This window comes from Balaenoptera borealis (assembly GCF_965194805.1).
Source record: "Balaenoptera borealis genome assembly, chromosome: 3".
NCBI lineage: Eukaryota > Metazoa > Chordata > Mammalia > Artiodactyla > Balaenopteridae > Balaenoptera > Balaenoptera borealis.
The window spans coordinates 170755178-170775121 of record NC_138866.1 but is presented as its reverse complement, the minus strand read 5'-3'; the positions used below and the strand labels follow the sequence as shown (position 1 = coordinate 170775121).

General features: G+C 41.6%; 1 protein-coding gene and 1 long non-coding RNA gene across 9 annotated transcripts in view; one reads left to right on the top strand and one right to left on the bottom strand.

Annotated features, from left to right (window-relative positions):
• Positions 1-19944, top strand: part of LOC309625677 (LIM zinc-binding domain-containing Nebulette-like) — a 213210-nt gene that overhangs the window by 65351 nt on the left and 127915 nt on the right. The gene's annotated exons all lie outside the window — the stretch shown is intronic.
• Positions 2148-15244, bottom strand: LOC309625755. Its single transcript, XR_014242737.1, has 2 exons — positions 12258-15244; positions 2148-8427 (listed from the first exon to the last, which is right to left on the bottom strand). It is a non-coding gene; the product is annotated as an uncharacterized lncRNA (long non-coding RNA).

Here is a 19944-nt window from a genome sequence, read left to right as displayed (position 1 = left end):
TGGGTTTTTCCGAGCTGAAGGAAGTCGGAGGATGAAATAAATAAAAGCAGAGAGGAAATTGAAAGGGGTGTGTGTGGGGGAAACATATGTTTTCAGATGATATTTTAAAATAGATGGAGAGTTGATGAGACAGAGATACTGAAGACTGACTCCAGATGGTGGGAATAGCAATGGCAAGCTGGTGTGAAGGGACAGAACGCAGGCTGGCACCAGACGGGGGAGGAAGCGAGGGGAGAGGGAGAAAAAGGTTGCCGAGGAGGCTGAGGGAGGCTGCCGAGCTGGTGGGCAGGGCACTGAGAGCTTTTGAGGTTATGTAGAAAGAAATTAGAATTATTGAATCCATACCCAACACTTTCAGTGTAATCATTTACTCAGTAAGTTCACGTCTTGTAATAGACCTTTATTATGTTTATGAAAAAGGCAGACTTCACTTTGACTCCTTTGCTAAGTCTGTGGCTATAGGCAAAACAATATTTAAATCAACACCAATGAGAGGCCATGGAGGAAGTGGGCCAGAGGAAGATGCTATCAAATTTGTTTTTCTGTATACATTCAGATTATAGTGATACATATTGAAGAATATTTATGCTTTCTTGTAACAGTCTTGTAGAGTCCTAAATGACCTGATCTTTATGGGTTGATTGGAGTGGGGGAAGAATTATTGGGAGAGAGGAACTTGAGAAACAAAAAATTATTCCAATTCTAGCATAAGATATTCAGACTGGCTTCTCATTACTAAGAGAGATAGAGAAATCCATCCACATTCTCTTCATGTGAAATGCTGTGGTTTTATTTGCATAATAATTTTTTTCAACATCACTGGGTTTCCTGACTCTGAGCATTATGATTTCATTCAATGAGCATCGACTGCCTACTGTGTGTGAGAAAGAGTTCTAGGGCTACAAAGAGGAAAAAGTCATAGTTCTGCCTTTGTCTTTTGTGTGAATGAATGAAGATGTCTCCTTTCAATATCTGTACTGTGTGTGTGCTGCTATATTATCACCTGAGAGGGGCCTACAGCTTGAGTCCTAACACTGTCATAAATCTACACCCACTGCACTCTTTTGCCTCTTTTCAGCTGACCCATCGTTACTGATTCTGCCTTTTCTAACAACTGTTTACACTTAGATAATTGTTGGTAGCAGCACTTTGCTATCAGGGTTACAGAAAACATAAAGATTCAAAAGGAGATTATTTTAAGTGTTCATTTTATGGAGGGCCATGAATTAAAATGGCAACCCTTGTCTAGTCCATTAAACAAGGAAAAGAGTTGGTATGCAGAAGGTGACTGCCCTTGTGTCATTAGAGTCTTTTGCGTGGAGCTGTGACTATTATATCAACAGAAAAGTCTCATGTCTTCATTTATTGCATGGTTCCTGTCATGTTTCAGGGAAATGCCAATAATTTCAGTTGTCTTGCTGAAAGTGGTTGCTTTTGGGAGGGTTGCATTCCAGTGTCATCAGAAATGGATTCAGCCTTATCTTTTCAGTTTACATTTCTCTTGGACTTCTTCATTTGTTCTTGTTGCTTGCCATGGAAACCTGTTTGTAAATCTTTTGTTGGTAATGCTGTAACCAGAATAGTACAAGCAGAGCCCCCAGCGCCTGACAATACAGAAAATGACTAGTTTAGCGGAAATGGAGGCAAGCCTATTGCTATAGGGAACAGAAAAGATGCACTCTATTATTGAGTTCATTTTATTTGCTAAGAGTAAACAAATAGTAGTTATGGTGAATTTTATTTGGAAACAGTAACGAATTGACAGTGTGTGGGCAAAATCCCCGAAGTAGTGGTAGCTGAGAAGTGAAAACTCCTACAAGTGTAGTTAAATGAAATATAAGCTGAGAGGTATAACAGTTTGCCGGTTATTGATACTGTGATTAAGAAGGGCAGAGGAAACGATGCGGGTGTTAGGATGAAAGAGATGGGCCCAGAGTGAGGTGAAGAGTAGAGACAAGTTAAGGAAAGACAGATTGATGTGATGAATCCAGTTTAAAGCTCTGTTAAAAATATACAGTCAAAACCGAGTAGCTCTAAAAAATTGTGTAAATATTTTGTCCTTTACAGACCCTTTAGGAATGTCTAAACGACTTCTTGAGGCTAATCTAAGATACTACCCTCAGCAAAACTTTTTTTTTTTTTAAATTAATTAATTAATTAATTTATTTTTGGCTGTGTTGGGTCTTCGTTTCTGTGCGAGGGCTTTCTCTAGTTGCGGCAAGCGGGGGCCACTCTTCATCGCGGTGCGCGGGCCTCTCACTATCGCGGCCTCTCCCGTTGCGGGGCACAGGCTCCAGACGCGCAGGCTCAGTAGTTGTGACTCACGGACCTAGTTGCTCCGCGGCATGTGGGATCTTCCCAGACCAGGGCTTGAATCCGTGTCCCCTGCATTGGCAGGCAGATTCTCAACCACTGCACCACCGGGGAAGCCCAGCAAAACTTTTTGAGGACTGAGTGTTCTATGCAAATCATGTTATGCAGTTAAAGCAATTAGCTGATTGAGGGTGAGGACAGAGAGGAGAGAGAGCTAAAGCAAGGAAGGTGGCGGGAAGATAAGGAAGAGGGGCTTAGAATTTCACTAGTATCCGAAGCCCAAATAGATTTTATTTTTCTTTTAGTCAGAATCTATTTTGTTTTCCCAAAGTCACAGTACAACAAGATCATTTTGACATGTTACATTTTTCAGTGCGGGAAAATAAATTGAGATGCCTATGAGTTCTATCCTCTTTAAAGCAAAAAGCACTGCATCACTGTTGTAGATAATGTTACATTTAGAGGTTTAGAGCTGGAAGGTAATCTAGTCTGACCTCTTCATTGCACTGATGAGGCAGCTGCAACCTACAAGGTTAAATGACTTTTTCAGTCTAGTTAGCGGATTAGTAGAGATCAGAACCCAGGTACCCAGGTTTTCTTACATTCCGGTTCTGGCCTCGTTTGCAAAGTACTCTGAGGACTGGCGGGGGAAGGAGGCGTGAGAAAGCCAAACCCAAGTCTTCCAGGTCACTTTCTCCAAAAGCTGATGTCCATAGACTACTCCTGACTGACACCGAACAAAGCTAACCGGGAGCCAGGAGATGAACACCACTGGGGTATCCTTCTGTCTTTGAGCACAGGGTGCTCTAAATTCAATTCAAGGTAAATTAATATAGAAAATGTTCGAGATCCCAGTATGATTTGAGCCATACTTCCTTTACTTTATCATACTTAACGTTACATTCTCGAGTTATGCTCTAAATCTGATTTGCTTCAAATTCCTTAAGCTCAACAATTGGCCTAGCAGTTTAGTGGTTTGATTTTAAAAGGTAGAATTGTGAATATCCCAGTTTAACATCCTTAACTCAGTGTTTTCCGAAAGTTTATTGATTTAGAATTTAAAAGAAATTCTACATCTACGGGAACGTATACTTGGTTTTGGCCGTCTTTTCTCATCAGTTTCCTTCACTCTGACCTTGATCCCCTTATCACTCCCTCCGCCTGCTTTTCTTAGGCTAGATTTTCCCCAACTCAGTCCATACCTTGGCCAGATGTCTTCACATTTTACCACCCACTGGATAACTCTCTACTGGTTAGGACATTTGTGAGACTTGTCTTTCAGGGCAAGAGTTCTGAAACTTTAGCGGACCTAGGGAGAGTCCCAGGAGCTGAGTCTTGGACCCCCACCTCTTAGATCCCGATACAGTTGGTCTGAGATGAGGCCTTGGAACCTGTATTTTAAACAAACACTAGCATTGACTTTGATGCAGGTGGTCCATGACCCACAATGCTTAACGATGTCAAATTTTGGAAGCACTAATATAAATCACAGGGACAGTTACACTTTGGATCCCTTTACCTAATTATAAGGAGCTTTTTCTGTGCTATTCCAGCCACTGGTTCTGTCTGTTGGCCCTAATCTTTTCCTCACTAACACTTAAGAATAGTTGATGGGGAAGAATTCTAGTCTCTGATACAGTATTGTCATTCTTCCAGTTGATGAATCTGGTTCAGTGAATTTCACTTTCAATACTGTGAGGCTTGGAAGCCAAGAGGTGACTATACTGTGTTATCTGATGTTAAAAGGGACTTGAAAACACATGCTACCACCAAGGAATGACATTTTAGAAGAAACAGGTTTTAAGCAATAGCTGACTCCTGGCCTTCTTTAGACTGTTAAGAACTCATAAGAGCAAATTAAGTTGAATAATGATTCTTAAGGTGTCAAACCACAGATAAATAGAATTTTCTGTGGAAAGCTTGGAATGGAAAATAGTCTTTCATAAAAATGACACAATGTTTCCTGATTCTGAGGAGAAAAATTTATCTCTGTACAAAAGAAGGTCATCGAGAACTTTTGTGTGATTCATGGAGTATGAAAAACACCTGCAGTAGAGGCTTAGTAAACTGGTCTAGGACATTTTAAAAAAAGATTTTCACAAGACGTGTATTGATTTGTGTATGAAGCAGTAGATTTTTCAGGAAAAAATACTTTTTTCCTCTTCTAGTGGGTGAACTTACATGTATTTGATGAAGATAGAGATTTGTGCATACAGGAGCCAAAGAGGGCCTACGTATCTTTTCCCTTTTCTTGATTCTATCAACTCTTTAATCTTGAAGAAAGCACTTAAAACGTTTTGACCACATATAGTTGCACATTCTTTCTCCTATTTCAGCTTGTTGGCAAGAGTGACATTTTGGAAATGTTATTCAGTTTTCACGGGCTTAGCAGACTGAATAAACACTGATGGAGTTTTTTCACTGCTGGTGGAGGGCTGATGAGCTTGGCTCTGGGTACCTAGTTCTTTCAAAGTGCTGCGTGATGGGAGGAGGAGACCGAAGCAAACTAAGGGAGACCAGAAACCACCTTCTCCTGCTGACTTCTCTCCTTTCTACCCTTAAAACTCATGGTCCTCTAATAAAATGCCTCAAACACTCTGGGCCGGTAGAATCCGGCACCACCATGCATTTCTTTGCTGAATGCTTCTCCTCTGAGTCACCAAGATAGACACAGCCAGGTGAAAGGAGACCAAATCTTGAAGAATCTTCATTTGTTTGTGTTAAAATGAAAAAAAAAAAAGGACTGACCTGATTTTAAATTACTAGAGATGGGCTTAAATTTTTTCCCCTCCTTTTTCTTCCTCTTGGAAGGTGCACAAGAAGCCAAGAAAAAATAAAATACAATGAATTGAAAAAAAGCAATCTATATTCCCTCCTATTCTCCTGTTATAAACTTTTCCCAGCTCAGGGAGAATCTCCTGTGAGTCCACTTTGGACCCTGTCCATATGGGCTAGTTACTGCAAGTTTCAGAAAGACTTTGTTGTAATATTATTTCACCAGTTGCTTGGCATGGGTCCCTGATGGACAGGACGAGAAAACTGATAACAGAAGCTGGTGAAAAGGCAGAGGCTTTTAATGTCTTATTCAATTCACTCTTCATAAGAGATATCAGATGTGAAGGGGCCTGGAGCAGTTCCCAGTTTTGATGAAAGCAAAGAGAGTCAAAATAGAAAAAGAGTTAAAAAGTGCTTTGAAGAACTGGAACTATTTGTATTAGTCAGGCACGCTGGGTACTGAAGGAACTGGCAGGTGCCATTATTATTTTTTAAATTGTGTAGATAAAGAAAAGTCCGTGAGAATTAAAATATGTTACGTGTTGTGACTAGCTTAAAAAGACACAGCCAAAATAGATTGACCATGGAAATTATACATAACTCAGACTAACATTGAATACATAGATGATAAATAAAAGACATATCAGATCAAATTGTCAAATAATTTACTGTCATTTCTGGAGGAACGTAGTTACCAACTGAGTTTTGTATAAACTAAATAGCGGTAGACTAATCTAACTGCCTTCTGTGTATAGGACAGATAAACCATGGGACAATAATAGCTGTGTTCATCTTAACTTTAGTAAGCTGATACTTTCTCTTGACTCTAGTAATGGTTTATAAATGAATGAATGAATGTCACATCCATAGAACATTTATATTTGTTTGTACAACCAATGAAATGATATGAGGAGTGATAGAACATATGGCCCAGTTCTGCTTACTATTTCTGTGGGTAATTTGATTAAGAATTAGAGAATATGACGTCAAATTCGCAGATTTCATGGAGTTGCTGATACTTTGTAAAATATGAAAAAATTCAAGTCGACCTTAACAAATTAAAAAAATTATATGGTGTAAGATTATATTAATTATGGGTAAAATATCAGTAGCAAATACAAGATGAAGAAAAACTAACTATCCTGTAGTAGCAATCCAAGCATAAGATACGAAGAATCTCAGTTGGAGAGATGGAGACTAAGTGATTGAATTTGGGGAAAATTTTAGAAGAAACTTGAAGGTACCTGAAAGCTGATTGGATAAAGATGTGTTTTTGTTTTGTATTGACACTGTATTTTGTAGGCTACTTATTAGTCTCATACTCCATTTCTGTGTAGTAGAAAAAACAAAATCTAGCTATGATTCTTGATCCTTTATTTGTTCTTCCATTTATTGAAATGTCACAGCTACATTAAACACTCTCAAGATTGTTTTCTTTTTTTGAGGAAAATAAGGATCTAAGTTCAAATGTTCCAACAGGATAAATGTTATGACTGAGACACTACAAGGGGCAACCTACCCCCTGCCACCCAGCCCCACAACACCAGAATTCCACTTGTAGACTCATAAAGTCTTCTTAGCTAATTGTGAAGTACTGCCTTGTTTCCTTGCTTCCTTGTGGTCAGGGGCTATTTTAGTAAGCCGGGACAGAGAGGATGGAGGCTTGGACCCAGACAGCGGTGGTAGGAAGGGAAATATACAGACAGATCTGAGCGATTCAGGGGGTGGAATTGACCTTGGGTTGTAGAGGAGAGGGAGGAGTCAAAGTTATGCCAAGGTTCTAGTTGGGATGATTGATTAGATGGCGGTGGGGCACTTGCGTGTGTGTGAGATGAACTTGACTTCGGTCATGTTGAGTCTGAAATGTCTGCTAGCCAGTTGGATATGTATATCTAAAGTTCAGTAGAGATATGTATTTAGGCTGAAGAGCAGGAAGTGAACAGCAGGGACCAGTAACCACGAAAGGTGAGTTCTGAGCCAAGTGGGAAATGGCTAATAACAAAACTGGATGGGGGCAGCGAGGCTGCTCAACTTTCTGATTCCTAACAGCTGGCCCTTGGCCTCAGGTGTCTTGGTGTAACACAGATCAGTGAGGTGGAAAAGGACTAAAATAAAAATGTTAAGTGTGACTAATTTGTTCATTCTAAAAATATATTCTTATAATTAAGGGGAAAAAACAGAGGAGGGAATGCCCAAGTACTTGTGCTTGAGAAGATAGACATTATCTTTGTTTATGGCAAGAATCTATGTTTGCAGTTTTACCAGGCGGAGATTCTTGGGGCGATACTGTTTTGTAAGCAGTTCACTGCGGAGATAGAGGCTCTTGAACAACCTAAACTTATTTTATTGAAGTATAGTTGATTTAAAATGTTGTTTGAACAGCTTAAGTGCCATATTTGTCTGACTGGGCAGGCATTCCTTTTTCCCGGGGCTCACAGTGCCCCTGGGGGAGATGCAGCGGTCAGCCTTGGCCAGGGCAGGTTTGAGTGGCGAGCGGGACACCCATGGACAGCCAGAACGTGGGGGGCAGAGATCCGGGCTGGGAGTACGAGCTTGGGAGTCATCGATCTAGAGGCGGAGTGTGTGCTTTGTATCTTCACCACGCAGTAAAACATGATGTGCGATCATTTTTAAGTTTAAAAGAAGGCACAGTGCTACAAAAGGTTAACTTAAATATTAGAACCGTGAAATTATTTTTCTTAGAAAGACACGTCTGTTTTCATTTTCTTCCTTTAACTCTCGCGGGGACTTTCATTCAGAGGAGCGATTGATTGTGTCTGGGAGGAGGCGGGGTACGGGAGGAAGGCGGAGCTGTGCTTGGGGCGTGGTGGTGAGTGAAGGGCGGTCCCTGCCCTCCCACCTCCCGTTCGCTCTTCTAGCCGCTTCTGGCAGCCCCACGCCGGTCCTTAACCCCCGACTGCCCCTGCTCTTCGCAGGTCGCTAGTACCCCACTTTTGGGGTAAACTCGGAGGCTCAGTCCATCTTTCTGCGTCTCTCTGCCTCCGGCTTCCTCTCCCGCGCTCACCTCTCTCCTTTCTCCAGCGCTGTTTCCGCTGAGCTCTGACCTGGCTTCTGTGCTTCCCCCTCTGATTGCTCCCTGAACAGGCTCATTGGATCCCGGACTTCAGTTACCATCTCTAAGCCGATGGTCCGTTTTTGGCGTTCAGCTCTCACCTTGAGTTCTCCAGCTGTGCCCTGGACACGCCCCACTTACATGTGTAAATGCGGGTCCCTTGAGCAACTCAGACTTCTTGTGCCTAGGAATGGCCTCGTATTTCCCCCACAGGCCTGTTCCTCCTTCCTTGTGCCTCGTTCCTGAATGTCCGTGTTCTCCAGACTCTGCTCAGGACAGAAAAACAAATGTCAGCTTTGATTTCTTCTCCTTCAACCCCTCTAAGATCCTGTCAGATCAACTAGATTTCCTTGTTATGTCTCACTTTTTCACTCTCTGTCACCACATGGGTTCCAGTTCTGTCCTTCTTCATGGGGAGTGCTGTGGAACCCTCTTTTGAACCCCACCATCCCACCCCCAGGGCTTTGCACGTGCTGCTGCTTCTGCCTCAAACAGCCTTTTCGTCTTCGTTACCCGCTTAGGACGTTGCCTGTGCTCATTTCAGATGTTACTTCTGGGAAGCCTTCCTTTAACCCCGGACATTGGATTATTCGACTCTGCAGAAGGGTTGGCAAATACTTTTTATTTCGCTTGCCAGCCTCAGTCAGTTTTCTGGAATGTTGGGGTCAGAGAGATTCTGAGGTCAAGTCCATTCTCTGTGGGAAGGGGTGCTGTCATTATTCTTTGCTGGCAGCACCTGTGACTGATATCGGCCTCCCTTCTTTTATAGTCACTGTAGTCAACTGTGTTTCTGTTGACCGAATATTCCAGTTTCCTTTCCCATGCTTCCGTTCTCTGCAGGAGGATTGTTCCTTCTGGCCTGGCTGGACTCAGGAATGGCCATTGACTTACCTTGGCCAGTGAAATGAAGGCAGAGGTGATGGTGTCACTTCTGGGCAGAAGTTTTATGAACCAGTATGTGATGCTCTGCATCTCTTCCTGTACACTAGGAGTGACAACATGGAGATAGATATTTGGGTCCCAGGGTGAGAATGTGGACCCTTAGGTGATTCATGGTAGACATGTAGCATGAGTGAGAAAAAAAAGTACTGTCAGTGGGAGACACTGATAATTTTGGGTTGTTTGTTCCCACAGCATAATCAAGCTTATCCTGATTGATAGACAATATCTACTGTGGTGTTTTCTGTTTTACAAATGGTCGGATTCAGAACAGAAATTGATTAGCTTACTTCAGAATGTATCAAGAGCCATTTAATTCATTTTAAACTTTCAGTTTCTGAGTGATTTCCATGTGAATTTTTTTCTTCTAATGATGGATTATGGAAAATCATATCTCAGGTGCTTAATTGTTATAAAATCTCAATTATGTGGAGGTCAGGACTGCAAACCAGGGTGGAGAAAATGTCATGTAATTTCCAAGATCTCAAACATCTGAAGTAGCTGTCACGCATTCCAAATACCAGAGCCCCAAGACATTATTGCTTTATAGGCACCAATTCAAAGGCTTTAGTTTTAGTTGCACAGGTTTAACAAGCTTAGTTATCAAATTCCTCTGCCTTAGCAGATTACAGGCTACTAATTAAGAGAGGTGGGGGCTTCCCTGGTGGCGCAGTGGTTGAGAATCTGCCTGCCAATGCAGGGGACACGGGTTCAAGCCCTGGTGTGGGAAGATCCCACATGCCGCGGAGCACCTGGGCCCGTGAGCCATAGCTACTGAGCCTGCGGGTCTGGAGCCTGTGTTCCGCAACAAGAGAGGCTGCGATAGTGAGAGGCCCGCGCACCGCGATGAAGAGTGGCCCCTGCTTGCCGCAACGAGAGAAAGCCCTCGCACAGAAACGAGGACCCAACACAGCCAAAAATAAATAAATTAAAAATAATAAATTAAAAAAAAAAAAAGGTGGATTGTGAGCACTACCAGAGGCAGTTTTACTGAAAACAGGGCGAAGAGAAAGTCTGAAAAAAAAGGAGACAGAGAAAACTTAAGAAGTGACCCAAGAGTTCATAAATCCCTGCCATAGGGAGGCTTTTAGGATTGCAGCACGCAGTCCTGTATGAATCAGTAGCCAGAGGGCCTCAGTGATAATTTATAAAATGAGGATGAACTTGAGTCATCAAGAAAAAAAGTTTAATGATGTATTATACCCTGACAGGGCAGGGTTGTCTTATGAAACTTAACCATAAAAAGTAAAAGTGAGGGACTTCCCTGGTGGCGCAGTACTTAAGAACCCGCCTGCCAATGCAGGGGACAAGGGTTCGAGCCCTGGTCCGGGAAGATCCCACATGCCGCGGAGCAACTAAGCCCGTGCACCACAACTACAGAGCCTGCACTCTAGAGCCCACGAGCCACAACTACTGAGCCCACGTGCCACAACTACTGAAGCCCGCATGCCTAGAGCCCGTGCTCCACAACAAGAGAAGCCACTGCAATGAGAAGCCCGCGCACGGCAACGAAGAGGAGCCCCTGCTCGCCGCAACCAGGGAAAGCCCGTGCGCAGCAACGAAGACCCAACGCAGCCAAAAATATATATATATATATATTTTAAAAAAAAAAGTAAAAGTGAGGTAAAAAACAGTGTTAGTTTTCAGAAACCCCAGTTGTTCGATCATTCAACAAACTTATTGTTGACAGCATTAGACATTGCTAGTCATTGGCGGCACAAGGAGATGTTAACTGTCTCTGTCCTCCAGGAGTACCCAGAGGTAGAAAAATAAATGAATGAGAACACTGTGTCTTGTGTTTTCCTGTAGGTGTACCCAGATGTGATAGAAGCTCAGAGGAGAGAGGCAGGCAGATTCTTGGTGAGGGAGAGTAGATGGTGGATTAAGAAAGATCCCTTGCAAAAGAAATAGTTGGGAGTCTAGATGGATAGCTTAGCAGACAAACAAGTTGCTTAGGATTGACCCTGGGGGTGGGGGAACAGATAGTGAGCACCAAGTTGCCCAGGCATGAAAGTGTGTGGTGTATTTGTGGTGAGGGCAGGGCATGTGGTTCTAGAGGGAGATGAGGTTGGCTTTCTCTTTTCCCTAGGATTGGCAGTTATACGAGCTGTGACTAGATTCCTTATTACTGGTAACTATTCTTGATTTTTAGTTTCACCGGAAGTCTGATTTCTAATTTGCACCTTCAGAAACACAATCTCCAGGCCATTCTTTGGTTTCAGTGTTTTAAAGAAAAATTTTTTCAGGGAAACAGATAAAGAGCATTGATAACCTTGTAGAAATAGCATCATGCTGTTTGAGTTATGGGGTCTTAATGCAATTGCTACAAAATTAGAAATCTACCAGTCATTGATTTCTCCTTACACAAATTGTGCAGCTTTGCATAAGCTAATATTGACTATGGGGTATTTATAAACACAAAACACTAAATACAAATGAGCTCTATTTTATATTGGCCCTAATAATAAACAGCATAGAATTGAACCTTTAAATTCCTGTGAAAATTATGGTGAAGCACAATCAACGGTACTGCTCCCGTCTCTTTAGTTTCTTTTCTATATCACTGCACCAGTAGAATACTAAATCCTGACCAGTGAAGACATGTTTATGGATTTTTTTTCCAAAATACATTTTATCAAAGGAGTATTTTGAAGATAAGGCAAAGTACAGATGTAGCCTATTTTAAGAAAATCCTAAATGAAAAAGTGCATATTTCCATTTCCACCTCTCCCCAATGTATCTAAAATATTTTTATGTTTATTCATGATGTCTGAGTGACTTATCTACCCTGCAGAGTATAGTGCCAATGAGGAAGAAATACCCTGTTGTCTGGCTGTCATGGGGTTCATTTGTATATATATTTTCATATTTGTGTATTTATATCAGAATAAAATTTTACTTTAACAAAAGTAAACTTTTTAATCTTTATGGAGAAAAAATGGTTTTAATGTCTTAATTAAATGAGCATTTACGTGTTTGGTGTTTTAAAAACGCCATTTAAAATACTCTGTTGTAAAAAATTCAGTGTTTTTAAAACAATGAGAAGAAAGCTGATGTAACTTAATCAAGTCTCTGAAGTATATCATACTTCGGGAAAAAATACAGAGATTTCAAGAATAGAATGTGATGGAGCACAAGAAAGAAAAGGGGTCCTCACGTGGAAGTTGAGCAGCTTTAGAGGGTGATTCTTTCCAAATCTGCGGTCGTTCGTCTTCTAAGAGTTCACGGTATTGGTTCACAGCTGGGCGGAAGCTGTTTAGGCACAGCGAGGGTGACAAGCCCGGTGCCGCTGCCTAAGCACAGGGGAGATCGGATGGGCATAACCCTTTCACATTTTTCTGCACTAACCCACTGGTCTCTTCTCTGAAAAGCATTCATGTGCGACAGGGCTAGCCAGGCATGAGCTCCCCGCCAGGCTTCCTAATGAGTTGACCAAGAACCATGACCAGACCAGGTGGTTAAAGTCACGTCAAGGTTTGGCAGCAAGCAGGCGCGCCCCGGGCAGGAGTGTGTGACCCCGGTGCTTTGGCGAATGTTGCTGGGGATTTAACAGGAGGAAGACGGCAAGGTTACTTCATTCATTCAGTGTTTCTTGGAAGTCTATCCCGAATAAGGCGCTGTGAGTTTGTAGTGAGACTCTTCAGCTATTGTTAGTCTCATTTTTTCACTCAGAGCCTTGAGCTTTAATCTGATCTTTTTATACTTGGGCAGCCCTTCAGTTATGTTTATTGAGTGTCCATTCAGCAGGCAGAGAGAAAGGGAGTCTAGATTCTTGCCCATAAAGCAGTTAAAGTGTAACCGAGGAGAGGAACAGTATATATAAGGCAGTTGGGGAAGAAGGCAACAACGTATACAACTGCATCCAACACCCAGACCATAAACAGATGTACTGAGCAGAACCGGACATTTGTGGTTGAATTAAAGGGGCAGAGAAATTTGAAGACGACTCAAGGCCACTCCCATTCTCTGGACTCTAGGATTTCATCTCAGTTCCATCAGTCTGAGACCTCAGTGGCTGGTTTATGCATCCAGCAGTTGGTTAGGGCCCGGAAACCAGCATATGGTACCCAGGTATGTGGGACCTGGTGCTGGAAATTCAGGTTACAACTTTACACCAGAGACTGTCTTTTTCTGAGATGGCAGCTGTATTAGTCATGACTCTGTGGGGACAAGTGAGAGAAACCCAGTCTGCAGTGGCTTCAGTAAGAAAGGGAACACTGGCTCTGGAAGGGTACCAGATCTGTTAGAGTTGTAGGGAGAGCTGAGTGACCACAGCACAAAGAGAGAGCGTCTTTCTTCTAGCGTTGTATACATACTTCAGGAAGAACTCGGATTGTGGGTCATATGTACCCCTTAAACAGATGACTGTTGTGGTGGTGGGGAGGGGTGGGCTCTGTCCCCAGAAGAGGGAGAGGGAAACTTCCTGGACAAACACAACAGCTACACAGTTCAACCAATTTAAATAGACTCTTGCTTGCCCTGGGGTCACTCTATGCTGCCCCGGGTCTACCTGGATAGGCCCTCCTAACTTACTTTATATTCTTATACCCTAAAGAATCTTTAAAGCTTTTATACCCAACGGGGCTCTGCTGGCCTCTGGTAAGTGTTAATGTTTCTACTCATCGCTGTGGTCCTTGGTCCATGAAGCAGTCAGCAGGAAAAGGGCACATCCCTCCTGCATTTCCTGTGATTTTCCCTTTTTAGATAAGCGTATTTTCAAGTCCTTAGGGTTAGGGACAGTATTCTTCCCTCCCGTGCTAGGTCGCTGGTATAGGACCAAGCTGGGCAATGGAGTGGGATGAGGGGATGGCCAGTTGCAGCATCAGACTATTTATTCTACTCTCTTTACACATTCTTTTTTTTAACCTTTTTTTGGGGAAAAAATCTCAAACTTACAAAGGTTTTAAAGTACACTATAAAAAACATTTCTTTTGCCCCTGAACCATTTGAGAGTAAGATGCCAGCACGATGCCGCATCACCACTGGATATTTTAGTGTGGCTTTCTTATAAGCCAGGGCACTCTCCTACATAGTCACAGTACAACCATCAAAATCAGGAGACTACTATTGATTTGTTGCTGTCATCTAATCTCAGACCCCATGCCCGTTTTGCCAGTTGTCCTAATAATACCCTTTAGAGCAGAAGCATCCAGTCTAGAGTCATGTGCTGCATTTCCTTGTCCTGTGTCTTTAGCTTCCTTCAACCGGCAACGATTCCTTAGTCATTCAGTGACTTTCATGATGCTTTTGAAGGCCAGTTGATGTTCCTCAACTTGAGTTTGGCTGATGTGTCTTCATGACTGTACTGAGGTTAGGCATCGCAGGCAGGGATTCCGTGGACATGGTGCTGTATTCTTTTCATTGCCTCCTACCAGGTGACACACATTTTTGATTTGTTCCATTACTGGTGATGTTCACTTAATCACTTGATTAAGGTCATGTCTGCCAGCCTTCTCCTCTGTAAAATTACTTTTTTTCCCTTTGTAATTAATACGAACTTTGTCGAGGGTCCTTTGAGACTAGATATTGCATCCTAGTCCTCATCAGACTTTTAATCTGTTCATTCATGTATTTTTATCAGTACAGAGTTATGATTTCCTATTTCATTCAGTGGGTTATAATGCATCACTATCATTATTTATTTTGATCCTAACATGGTCCCACACCTGGCTAGTGTGACCCCATCTAAGCAAGTTTCTGTGTCTTTTTGACACAATTCTGTCATTCTTTAGGCACCTCCTTAGTTTCTGACACATTAAGATATTCTAGGCTCATCTGATACTCTCCCTGTCCCTCTTTGGAATCATCTATTTCTCCAAGGATCCCTGGTTTCTTTTAGTGAAGAATGGTTTTAGAAACCAAGCATTAGGGCATTAGGTATGCTTATTGCTATTGGGGTGTTGCTGCTTCTGAGTCCTCTTAGTTGTCAGGACTAGGAAATATATATTTATATTTATTTTTATGTGTGTGTTAAATATCATTAATTTCTGTATCTATGAGTTCATACCAATATCTTCATTTCCAATTTTCTCCTTTTCCATATTTGTAACTCGCTTCTTTGACAGTGAGAAGCCTGGCTCCTGTCATCTTCTATATATTTACTTATTTGACCCCCCCCTGCCAAGTATGTACTAAGTTGCATGTCACTGTGCTGGCCGTCTTTCCCACCCCACACCCGTGGGAGGCTCTGCCATCCTGTAAGGCACTATAGCTCTCCCCTCCCTTTAATGGTGGCCACATTGATTTTTAGGCCAGCTTAGGAAACAAATGGAAAGATTTCTTATCATTCAGTATCATAACCCATAACTGCAGTTTTGCTGGGCTTAGTAGATGTGATGGTAAAGTAATACTGGATCAAATTGTAAAGTAACACATACCGGAATGTTACTCTCTGGGCGAGCATCCTTTGTTGGAATAGCACTGTTGGGAGGTCACATGCTCGTGCCATTGATGCCACTGAAGTTGCTGTTGCTCGAACAGGTTTGGAACACCTCCTTCTGGGACTGCGTTGATAACTGCTTTGTGAGCCAGGTCAGAAACCCAGCCTTGTTACTCTCCTGTCAGAGTCCTACTTAAAAGCAACCGGAGCTACTTAAACATCTTTGGGAAAATGGTATTATTTCCCCTGTGAGCCCCTTAAGAGCTGAGGCTGTCTTCATGTGGCATAGTGTCCAATGCAATAATTGTTGAATAATTCAATGAATGAATCTTATTTTTGGTTCAGTTTTCTCCAGCTTATGTGCCAGATTTAGTTCCAAATGACTCAGCTGTTTCCAAAAATGAAATCCACCCTCAAAGTATGAATATTTACCACAGTTGAGAAGAATCAAAAGTATATGTCTCAGGCATTGAATACAATATCAAAAGAGGAATTTTCACAGAGTTTTGAGCAGCCTCAAGAATATGTATATAATGTTCCAAAGCACCCAGTTAGAAGGTGATGACATTCTTTTATTGTACATATAAGTTGTGGTGTTTGTTAAAAGATTAGCATCATTCTTTTATAGTCAGTTGTATTTTATATGCATCATAAACTAAATGCTGATAGTAAGATCACAGCCACCAGAAATATCTCCCTATGTTTTATCCTTCACTGATGGTGATTTATGATCAGAGCTACTAGCTGCAACATCATATAATGCTATTCTCACCACTAAAGAACGTAATACATGTTGTTCAAAACAATAATATAATAATTATTGATATAAAGTATCCATATTCTGCTCCTCCCCTGAGGGTTCTATCTTGTCATTGCTCACGGCTTCTGTCACATCCCCTTATCATAAAAAAAAGGAAAGATCAACGTAGAACAGAGGCAGAGCTTCCCCGAGGGGTTCAGAGAACAAAACAATGATCATGTATGTCAGTGTATGTTGGTTCCTCCAAATGTTTGTATGACTGAAATATTTTAAAAATTAACAACTTTGGCAATCTTGAAGGAGGAAAACAAAGTTGAACAAATAGAGGAATATGCAGCTCAATATGTGTGATTATGTGTGCGTGGGGAGTGGGTAAGTGAAGACAGGAGCCACAGACCTTCTTGAGGGGTAGTTGCTCCTCTTCAGTCTTTAGGTTTGGGTTAGAGGTTGCTGGGCCTCTGTGTATATTTACCTCGGGAGCTCTTTCAGAGCCCCTGTTATGTCAGGGCAATGTGGGGTTGAGACTTGGAGAAAAGGTTGAGGTTCCAGTCTTCAACTCACAAATTCTGTGTGCCTGCCCTTGAGCAAGTTTCTTAACCCCTATGAATCTCCCTTTCCTGTCTCTAGAATAGGATGGTCACACAGGTGTATTGGGAGGCTTAATGAAAGCACCCACCAAATAAATCACATAAATGAAAGTCTATCAAAGTGTTGTTTTCCCTGTGTTTTATATTGTATTAAAAAAAAAAAATCTCAAGATGGTGGCGCTGCTTCCTTTTCACCAACTCATTTTCTTTCCCAGTCCCTGCCCGCTTGTCTCTCTACCAGGGCGGTGCCCAAGATAACTTTCCCAGATTGCCATGCCCTATGGGAGACTCCGGCCAGAGTTTATAGGGAAGGTTTCACGGAGGCAGGCCGATAGGCACCTTCATGGGAAGGTTGGATTTCTAGATAGAAAAGCAAGGGAAGGTTCTAAGAGAAGGGCATTTACTATAAGATTTACCATTTATATTTGGGAGATAGGAATACAGGCATTCTGATGTTTCTATTAAGGCTGTCAGCCAGAGGCACACGTGCTTATTAGGGTTGGATCAGTTGATACACCCGTCCTCTGGATCAGGGAGCAAACTGGAATCAACAGTGCCACCAAGTGGCACCGGGCTAATCAGCAAGTGGAAACACGAAGACAGCAACTTCTTCCAGGGCATTGCCCAAGTGTCTGTCTCTGTCTCTTTCTTTTTCTAAAAATAAGATCAAGGATATTTTCCTTGGCTGGATAGAGAGAGAATGATCTGGGAAATGAACCTTCCTCTGGCATGTGGCAAAGTATAGATAGATGATTCTTCTTTATTAAGCAATCGAAACTGTTGAAGGCCTGCCCAACTGAGCATGTCATGGAGGTAGATACCTCTGCATATGTGTATACAGGTCATTTGTAAAAACAGCAGCATGGGGCTGTGTGCTGGGACGTGAGAAGTATTTCGAGGTGCATCGACCAGGAATGAAGGGCCAGGATGATATATGCTCTAGACAATTCTAAATAGTATAGACAGTAAAAAGGACTATATTTAGGAAAGGAAAACATTTATTATACTCTGTGATATTTTCAGTTTTTATACTGAGGATTTGTTCTTCTGATTGTAAAAGTGCTCACCATAGTAATTTGGAAAATTTATTATTTAAAAAAAATACATTTTACTTGTTCAAACGTTTTGTAAGTAACACAGAAATGTTAAGATTTTCAAGATGTGCAGATGTCTACTTCATCCGTGTCCATTCTTCTGTCATTAAGACAAGAATATATTTGTACTTGTGCTGCTGTTTTCATTTTTAGGTCTACTTTTAGATGCAAAAGTTGAGATGAACTTCCAGCCTCAATTGTTGCTTTCCCCATTACTTGTCTTTTTTCTCACCTATAGAACACATTTTCTATATCCATCTTCCCCTCCATTCCTGATTTTCAGAATAGTAACTGTGTTGAGAGCCAGAATTCTAGAGTCAGTCTCTCATTGTCCCTGCTATGACTCTGACTCTGCAGTATTCATTTTACTCGATGGTTTGGCTGTTTGTGGCATTGCTTTCCTAAGAGCTAAAGCACTTTCCTGTGGTCATGAATGGTGTTGGGGAGCCCATAGGTTGGGCTGCTAAAAGCTTTATCAATCCTGTTTTGCCTGAGAGCCATTAACCCCAGAGGAGAGAGCTTTCCTCCTACCTTCTGGGTGTATTGGGTGGGAGGGACGGGTGCTGGGGGATTTCTGAACGAGATGGAAGCGAGGCACAGAACAGCAAAAGGGTGAGTGGAACCAACAGAACGTCAGATGAATTCTAACTATGAAAATGACAGTGGTTTTATTTTTACTATCAAAAGTAATTTAAAACTTACCTCACTGTGCAGCACATATGAAGGGGATAAGTGAGGTAAGAAGCTTTTATTTCTTTTTCCTCCTTATTTTTTTTTTTAAAAAGAAAGGTAGATGAAGCATGATTTTTCAGTACTGCTCAGAACAAAAAGCAAGATAGACTCTAACAACCTTAATTTAAAAATAAGTATTATACTGTAGATGAGTTTTGGATTTGGATGGCTATTATTTTCATATATTATTTTTATTATGATTAAAATATGATTTAAATTTACTATTTAAACCGTCTTTAAGTGTCCAGTTCTGTGGCATTAAGTACGTTCACATTGTTGTGCAGTCATCACCACCATCCATCTCTAGAACTTTGTAATCTTCCCAGACTGAAACTCTGTACCCATTAAACAATAACTCCTCATTCTCCTCTCCTCCTGGCCACTGGCAACCACCATTCCGCTTTCTATCTTTACGAACTGATCACTGTAGGTACCTCATATACATGGAATCATACAGTATTTGTCCTTTTGTGACTGGCTTAAATCGCTTAGCATAATGTCTTCAAGGTTCATGTGTTTTAGCATGTGTCAGAATTTCCTTCCTCTTTAAGGCTGAATAGTATTCCGTTGAATGTATATATCACATTTTGTTTATTTATTCACCCATCAATGGGCACTTGGATTACTTCCTCTTTTTGGCTGTGGTGTATAATGCTGCTCTGAACATGGATGCACAAATACCTGTTGGAGTTCCTGCTTTCAGTTCTTTTAGGTATGTACCCAGAAGTGGAGTTGCTAGGTCATATGGTAATTCTACGTTTAATTTTTTTAGAAACTACCATACCATTTTCCACAGCAGCTACACCATTTTACATGCCCGCAATGAACAAGGGTTCCAATTTCTCCACATCCTTGCCAACACTTGTTAGTATTCTTTTTTTATAACAGCCACCTTAATGTGTGTGAAGTGGTATCTCATTGTGGTTTTGGTCTGCATTTCTCTAATGATTAGTGATGTTGAGCATCCTTTCATGTGACTAGTGGCCATTTGTAGATTTCCTTTGGCGAAACGTCCGTTCAAGTCCTTTGCTTATTTTAAAATTGGGTTGTTTGTTATTTTCTTGTTGAGTTGTAGGAGTTCTTTGTGTATTCTGGATACCCATCTCTTGTCAGATAAAGGATTTGCAGATATTTTCTTAGGGTGGCTATATTTAAGTGGATTGATGATTTAAGTGGATGATACCCTGGGCTGAGAAAATCTACCATTCAAGTGATGTAACGTAGTAGACAACTGCTGAAAGCTAAGGTTTGAAGAAAATGAAGTTACCCTCGGGACAGGCAGTCCATGCTAG